We start from the raw sequence: 7,830 nt of genomic DNA, 5'->3' as shown, positions 1-7,830 counted from the left end.
GGTGAGATGAAGCCGTGAATCAAGCTGATGGATTAGCTCTCCCCGAAACCATCACACTCGGAAAAACTTTGGAAAACTTTGTCCAGGCGGGAGCCTCTCTCGTAAGAGCTATCGGAGAGAAAGTGCGATCGATTTGTCAAAAGTTCTCCCTCACATTCCTAGGTGGAAAAAAAAAAAGGGGGAAAAAAGATTTCTGAATCCAAAATTCCAAAGAACCCAGAAACTTTAGGGTGAGGGGGAAGGCTCCCCAGCCGAGGCGAGTGGAGAGGCCCGAGCCCAGCGTCCCTGGGCTGCCCGGGGCGGCGCGCCGGAGCCGCAGAGCCGCCGCTGCACCCCCGAGGCGGGCGCGGCGGGCGAGGCGGCGCGGCGGGGGCTGCGCGGGTGCGGAGCCGGCGGACCGCAGCCGGGACTGGACGCGGCCGGCGACAGAGGCCCCGGGCGGGCGCTGGGGCGGCGGCAGCGGCGGCGGCGGGCGGGCGGGGGGTGAGGCGGGGTGGGGTTGGGGAGGAGGTGAAAACCCGAGCTGGGCTATTGTATCAATTAAGAAAAGGCAATCCGTCCCGGGACGCGGTCTCTCGGTTCTGGAGTTGCTGCTGGGGGAAGAAAGAGGGAAAAAAAGAAAGGAAGGCAAAAGGAATGAAAGAGGGGAAAGGCAGGAGGCAGGATTTCAGGGCTGGTGGTTTTAAAAGCTTCTCTCAATGTGAATTTGAGTCCAAGCGAGGCGATGCGTGTGTTTATATAGAGGCGGGAGGCTGCGCCGTGGGCGCTCCGCCAGCCCGCCCCCCCCCCCCACCCCCACCCACCCCCCCGCATCCCGCCACCCCCCCACCGCGCGCTCACAAAGCCGGAGGCGTGGTGAGAGGCCGGCGGCCGGAGCGTGTGAGCGCCCGCCGGCCTCCCGCCCCGCCCCGGCCGCCCGCCGCCCGTCGCCCGCCCGGGACCCACTTGTAGCCGCCGCAGGATCAAACTCAGTTCACCTCTCGCCTCCTCTTCCTTCTCGCCGGCGTCTCGCTGAGCCCGGCACCTACAGACGGACGAGAGGAGACACACACACACACACACACACACACACACACACACACACACACGTGCGCGCTCGCACAGTGCCCGCTTGGCTGCTAGGTACTTCCCTCCCTCTTTTCCTCCCTCCTGGTCCCCGGCCCCCCTCCTCCTGCCCCCGGCAGTCCCGTGTGAGCCATAGCCCCAGAGGCTGAGGTCTCCGCCAGACTGCCCCTCCATTGAGGGCCACCGAAAATCCCTGGACCTGTGCTTGGGGTCCCAAGCTCCAATCCCGCGGAACCCCGCGGTCTCTTATCTGCCGGGACCCCATCAATCCTCCCAATTTGCCCCCTCCCAATTACTCCTAGCCGGGGTCCCCTATCCCGGATCCGGGCATCCCCAAACCTCGGATGCCAAGGTCTTTCTGCCACCGCTGCCCCCCTTCCGCGCAGATGTCTCTCATCCTCCAAGACTCCTATGTTCCCCTCTCCCCCATCCGCATCCAGGGAGGCTCACGCTACAGCCCTTCCTCTCGGACCCCCTAACTTTGTAGTCCCCTTCGCCCCCCGCAGCGTCGGAGGAACCCCAGTGCCGGTCCCGGTGAGTGTCCCGCGCCGGGGACAAATGCGGCAGCCGGCAGCCCCGGCACCCGGAGGCGGGAGGAGTCGGGCACAAACGTTCATTGATACAAATGAGTAAACACGCTGGGAGAGCGTGGCCACCTTCTTTGAACGGCCGCAGAGGCCCCGGCGCGCGTGCCTGTGCGAGGTGTGCGTGTGGCCCGGGGCCGCACCTGTGTGTGCGCGCGCGTGTCCTCGGGTCCGCCCCGACATCCTGTGGAGCTGGGTGGTGGTCTGCGGGTCTGTGTGTTCTCTCTGGAGCTATACGTGTGTCTGTGCATCCGTGCATCCGTCTGTCATCTGGCCTCTCCTCCTGCGTGTCTGTGATACATGGAGCTCCGCGTGCCAAGCCCGGCATCATCTAGCTAGTGCCTGGCTCGCCCTCTCCCGTAGGTCCTCTTTTCCCCCAGCCCCCTGGTGTCTGTCGTTCACTCTCCCGCACTCCCAGAGCAGAAGATTGGATATCCCACCTTCAGTTTAGGGTGGTGTGTGTGTAAACGAAACTCGACTCCCCTTTTAACACCTCCCCTGCACCCAGTACGTGTTCTATTTTAGAGTTCACTAGAAGAGAACGTGTGTGAGCGTCTAAGGTGCGAGCATATGTGCTGTCCCTCCCTGTATGAGCGCTTGGGAGGTTGAAGTGACGGCGGAGATTTGAAAGCTGGTCCTCTTCGCTGCTTAGAGCTGGGTCATCGCGACTCTCACTCTCTGCCTTGGAACCCCACCTGGTGGACAGTTGGAGTACTACAGATTCACGGGGAAGCAATTCCTGGACCTCCCGCCCTCAATGTCCCTTCGAAGTGGGAGATCAGCCCTAAAAGAGCCGGCCTGCCAGCTCCCAGAGGGCTCCTCTCCACCCCACTCCACGCCCACCCAGTGCCCTCATATTTCCATTCCAGGCAGCTTGGGGCCCAGGTATTCACAAAGTTCCTGTCAGCACTACTGTGGCCCCAGAAATACAAAGCTGGGGCACACCCTCACAACGGGGAGGTCCCAGAACAGTCCACTGGACTGGGCACCGGGAAGTGGCGAGACCAGTGCCACCTCCCTCTCAGCGTGGGGTTGAAGCTGGGTGAGACTGGGGCGGGGGTGCAATTGTTGAGGCCCCACTATTTTGAAGAGCCCTAAGACTCTAGCCCAACCCCCAGACACAGCACTGGTCTCAAGGTGGGAAAATGGCCAAGATGACCTTGGGGAACCCACTGTGGAGACCTCCATCTCTGAAAGGATAGATACACACACACACATACACACATCTGTGAAATGATGGACACGCAGCCTTACTGAGCTACAGACAGATCCACAAATAGTGAGCACACACACATATGTAGGAATGCATGTGTACTCAGAGAATCATCATTAACAAATTCACAGAACCAACACCACCTCCCAGCCAACCAGCCTCAAAGTCCACAAGGGCATCTGCTCTGTGGGGATCACAGCCCCGGAAGGCATTGCTTTCCCCTTCCCTGCCCATACTCCGGGAGGTGACTTCTGTGCACTTTCCTCCTCTCCTCCTGTTCCACCACAGAGTGGGAGTTGGGAGGGTGCATGGGGAAGTCATTCTGAGGCCTTTTGGCTCAACCACCAGTGGGGTCCCTGGAGAATGTCCACAGGGACAGCACCGGCCCCACAACAATAGTTGCTGGATTTCCTAATTGGAACCATCTCTTTGCTCAAATCCCCAAAAGCACTTAGGACAAAAGAGAAGAAAAGTCGTGGTGGTATAATTTTCTAAGACATGCCAGAGATGCTGGGAAAAGTAGGAACGCTGGGTCTGTAGGGCAGGCAGGGCCAGGACAGAGAAGGGTCAGCAACCATCTTTACCAGTCGGATTCCATCCCGAGACATTCCTTCATCCACCTCACATGGACTTCTGACCCTGGCCCTGGACCTCAGTCTGACCCATCACCCCGACCTAAAACAAACCCCCGCGCCTAATTTCCAGATCGACCCTTAATCCTGGTCACAGATCGACCCTGCTCCTGGCCCCAGACTGAACCCCAGTCCTTTCGAACATCACCCAATCCCTCCTTTGACCAAAGGAATGTGACTGGCCCCTGGCAGACTGCCCCAAAGGTGGGTCACAGCACAACCCGTGAGGCTCAGGGAGCGGGAATGGACTATGGGACAGAATATTTTTCTCATTCTGGCCTGAGAATGATCTACCCCCTTCCACCCCCGTCAGCATCCATCTCCCTACGAACTGGCGGCAGCTGGTATCTCAAGGAATCCTGTGGACTCTCCCCTGACACGCCCCACCACCACCACAAGCCCTTCTACAATCCTTTCCCCTGGGGCCCAGGCCATACCCAGCCTCCAGCTACTGCTTATAGTGCTCTGAGGCCTTGGCTCACAACTTGTGTTTCATACCCCTGTGGGCCTTCAGGCACCTTGAAATCAGTCAGAACAGACAGGGGATCTGTCCTGAGGATGCTGGTTCAAATGGAGCTCTGGACGGATGCACTTGGCAATGCTTGGCAGAAGGGGCGGGGAGAATATGGAGGTCAGACTGCAGACACTCAGAATATGCACACGAAGGGCAGGGCACAGCCTCTGGACCCTCTCTCTGGGCTCAGAAAACACCCATCCACAGGGGCAAATCAGCCTTCATGCCTGTTCCTCATCAAGGCACAGAGATCCCAGGAGTGTCCCAGAATTTCTATGCCCAAAGGAAAGGAGGCATTGCACCTTTCAAATCCCTTCTATGCTCATGGTCTGTAGAGCCCACAGTTCTCTTTGGCTGTGCTGTTTTGGTTTCATCTCCCTACAGCCCCGTGAGATAATACTCTTTTTAGGTATTAGTTATACATATTACTTTTTGTACTAATGAGAAAACTGAGGCCCAGAGGACCCCCCCATGCCTCCTGTACTGTCCTACTCTCTCTTCCCCCAAACAAGCACGCAGCCCCATGAGACCTGAGATCCTATCCCACATGGAAGCTGTCCCTTTGTTTAACGTCCATTCTGACCGTGAAAACTGACAACAGAGTGGTCAATTTTATATTCGAGTTTGCATAGTTTTGGCCTGGATTTTTAAAAACTTAAACTTATTTACTTTCTTTTCCCTAAAACTGCCTCTGCTTCTTCCCACCAGAGCCAAAGGGGAACAGTGACCAGAAAACAGAGACCAGGAGGCGTTGGGCAGGACACAGAGCTGGTTTTTAGGGGTCTATACTGTATGTAAGGTTTTCCAGGTCTCTCCCCTGGACCTGGGTAGTCTAGCTGGAGGGATAGAGCTCAGAATTTGACCTCAGGAAGTCCTGTCTGCTCTTTGCCTCATTCTGTCTTGCTGGCAGGCAGAAGTTCTGAGAAATCAGCTCTCCACTCCCTCTCGACCCTCCCCAGGCCTCAGGCTGGTCCTCATTTCATTCTAAGACCTCTCAGTGGCAAGGTCCCTTTCCTGAAAAACCCCAAGTCCAGCAGGGAAGCAACCTTCTGTTTCCTTCCTAGGAGCTGTGTAGGAGAGGTCCCACCCCGGGACTCCCGCTCCTGCACAGATTGGTCCCTCCACCGCTTCTCTGCAATCATAGGAGGAACTGCTACTCCCATGTGTGCCCCTTTGGCCCTGGATCCAAACTGACAACCCCAGATATTCATCCCAAAGGCCTGCTTGTCTACCTTCTCCCGCTCTACACCCTCCTTCCAGAACAGGCATGCCAAGGCCGGCAGTGCGCCTCCGGAGGAGCCCCATCCTCAAGGGCAGTTTAGAGGACGCTCCCGGACTGTGCCCTGGATATTCTGGGGGTGGGGGGAACCCTCCTTGTCCCCGGCTGCTTAGGGCTAGCGAGTCACACCGGCTCTGCTTGAAAATCACCACGGTGATATGATTGCTGCCTTTCTAGAACCCCAGGAGCTAGATCTTCCTCTATCCCCCTTCCTTGCCTTTTCAGGCGCCCCGAGGCTGTTGTTCAGAACATTTATGGACAGCTTTGAAACCATCACCTGCCAGACTCCCACCCAGCCCACCCACCTCTTGGAGGGCGTCGTCCTGCCATTGTGATGCTGTGGACCCGAGCTGATTTCCCAATTCCGGTTATTTATTTCTCTTCTTCTTCTTTGTCCCTTAGCGTGACTGCTCCTGCCCCACCCCCCATGTATCCTGTCATCATTGGCTGTCTAGATTTTTTATTTTTTATTTTAGTTCTGGTTTATAGACAAAGACCCTTCTCCAATTGTCAGAGGCCGGCACAGCCCGGCTCCTTACTCCCCACCTCTCCGAGACCCCCAGCTAGGAGAGAGCCCCTCACCCACTCTTGCCGCCCTGGGAAGGTGGCGGGGGGCAGGGGGAGGCCCTTGGGAAAGAAGTTTGCTGCTCTCTCCTTTGCCCAGATAAGGAATGAACCTCACCCCAAACCTCATCTCAGAAATCTCAGCTTCAGAGACTTGCCCCAGAAGGAATCTTACAAAGAAATAGACATCCCCCCATCCTCCCCTGTCGAAGCCCCCATACCCCGTCCTTCCCCTTCCACCCCACACCCAACCCAGACGAAAGCAACCCAAAAAGGGACTTGCCGATGGTCTAGGTAGGAGGAACGCAGCTGAGAGCTGTGTCCAAATCTGGAAGAGTAGCCTGCCTCGTGGCGATGGGGCACCGGCAGTGCCCCAAGCTGGCTGTGGCTGCCAGGGACACTGCCGCAGCGATGGCGTTCCCTCTGGCCCGGGCAGCCAAGAGCCCTTTATAGCCTGAAACCTGCCCTGGCACCGCCCACTGGGCGGCTGCAACCAGGCCTGCAACTGGGGGAGTCGCTGGGAGCTGGGAGGGCATCCGCCCCAGGGACCCCAGGCCCAGGCCCCCACGCGCCAGACTCTGGGATTCCACCTCCTCCCATCCCAGGCAACTCTATGTCCTGGTATGTGCATGAGACTCTGTGTGTGTGTGTGTGTGTGTGTGTGTGTGTGTGTGTGTGTGTGTGCGTGCGCGTGCGCTCGTGCTTAAACGTCCATTCAAAGACCTCAGATCTCTTTCCCTCAGCCTCTTTCTCTGGCGGTAACAGTTTTTGAAAGGATGGGGAGAGAGCAGTGTGTTTCTGCTCAGTTTATCAAATTACACTCAGTGACAAAGGACTGAAGTGCATTTTCTTGAAGGCTTGACAATTGGGACCCAGGAAGAGAAAAGAAAGCATGACAGAGAACCCAGAGCTTTTGTAGAAGGTAGAACACCGCTATGAAAGGCAGGGGATGTGGTTCGGTGGCTCTGAGTGAATTTGCCTTCATGTGGTTTGGGGTGAAAAACTGCTGCCCCCACCCTCAACCCAAGCGGCAAAAATCCCACGGATCCCAGAAATTGCAAGATGGTTGATTTTTAAAAGGAACACTGTTCATTTGCACATGGGCTGAGTTAGACAAGCTGGAGCACGGCTTCCTCCCTCCCGGGCTCTCTTCCCAGCCCTCGGGCCAGGGAAACCCTCTCACGGGGTGGTGGGGGGCACTCACAGAGGTGCAGTGCCCTCTGAGACCCCCGCCCACACCCCCCTGACTCAGCCTGTGCAGCCGGCTTCTCTTTAGGGGTCTGATGAGGAGAGAGATGGATGGACAGGGAGGCTTTTCCTTGCAAACTGTTGTCTTGCCCCTGAGCTCTGAGGACTGCTAGACAGGGAGGCACTGTGGGGCCGTCTGGGGCCTGAGGCAGAGCACACAGGGGCATCAGACTGCTCAGTTCCCATTCTTGGGAGGCAGAGGGAAGGGTAGCAACTCAAGTCACCAGCCTCAGGGCCGGAAGAACTGAGAGGGAAATATGTCCTCATCCAGAGATTGGAGCCGGGGTCTGAAACCAGCCCACCCCCTACACTGCCTTCCCACTCCCAGCTGGCTTTTGTTCATAGGTCAGCCTGCAGGCAGGCCGGCAGACTGACCAGCAGCCTTTTCTGCAGAACTCAGAGAGAGAGCTAACCTGAGCAGCCCGCTGACGGAGCTCCCTGCCGCCCCCGGAGCGCACCCCCCAGCATGAGCCATGGCTTCTGCTGATGCTCTCCCAGGAGGAGAAGGAGAGGCAGAGCGGGATGCTATGTGGTCGACCTCTAAAACACCCCCTACTTCTCTTCTCACACTTAAACCAGCTCCACTCTAACATGGGCGGGGGCGGTCCTGGATGCTGCCGCTTCCCTTAGTTTCCTCCCCAGCTACTGATACGGTGAGCAAAAATAAGAAATGCCCCTTGTCTGACTGTTCTGATGGCTGAGGCTATCTAGCCCACACCTGTGGTCCCTAC

The sequence above is a fragment of the Lutra lutra genome, chromosome 9, assembly GCF_902655055.1.
Source record: "Lutra lutra chromosome 9, mLutLut1.2, whole genome shotgun sequence".
Taxonomy (NCBI): Eukaryota; Metazoa; Chordata; class Mammalia; order Carnivora; family Mustelidae; genus Lutra; species Lutra lutra.
Note: the sequence above shows the minus strand (reverse complement) of the source record.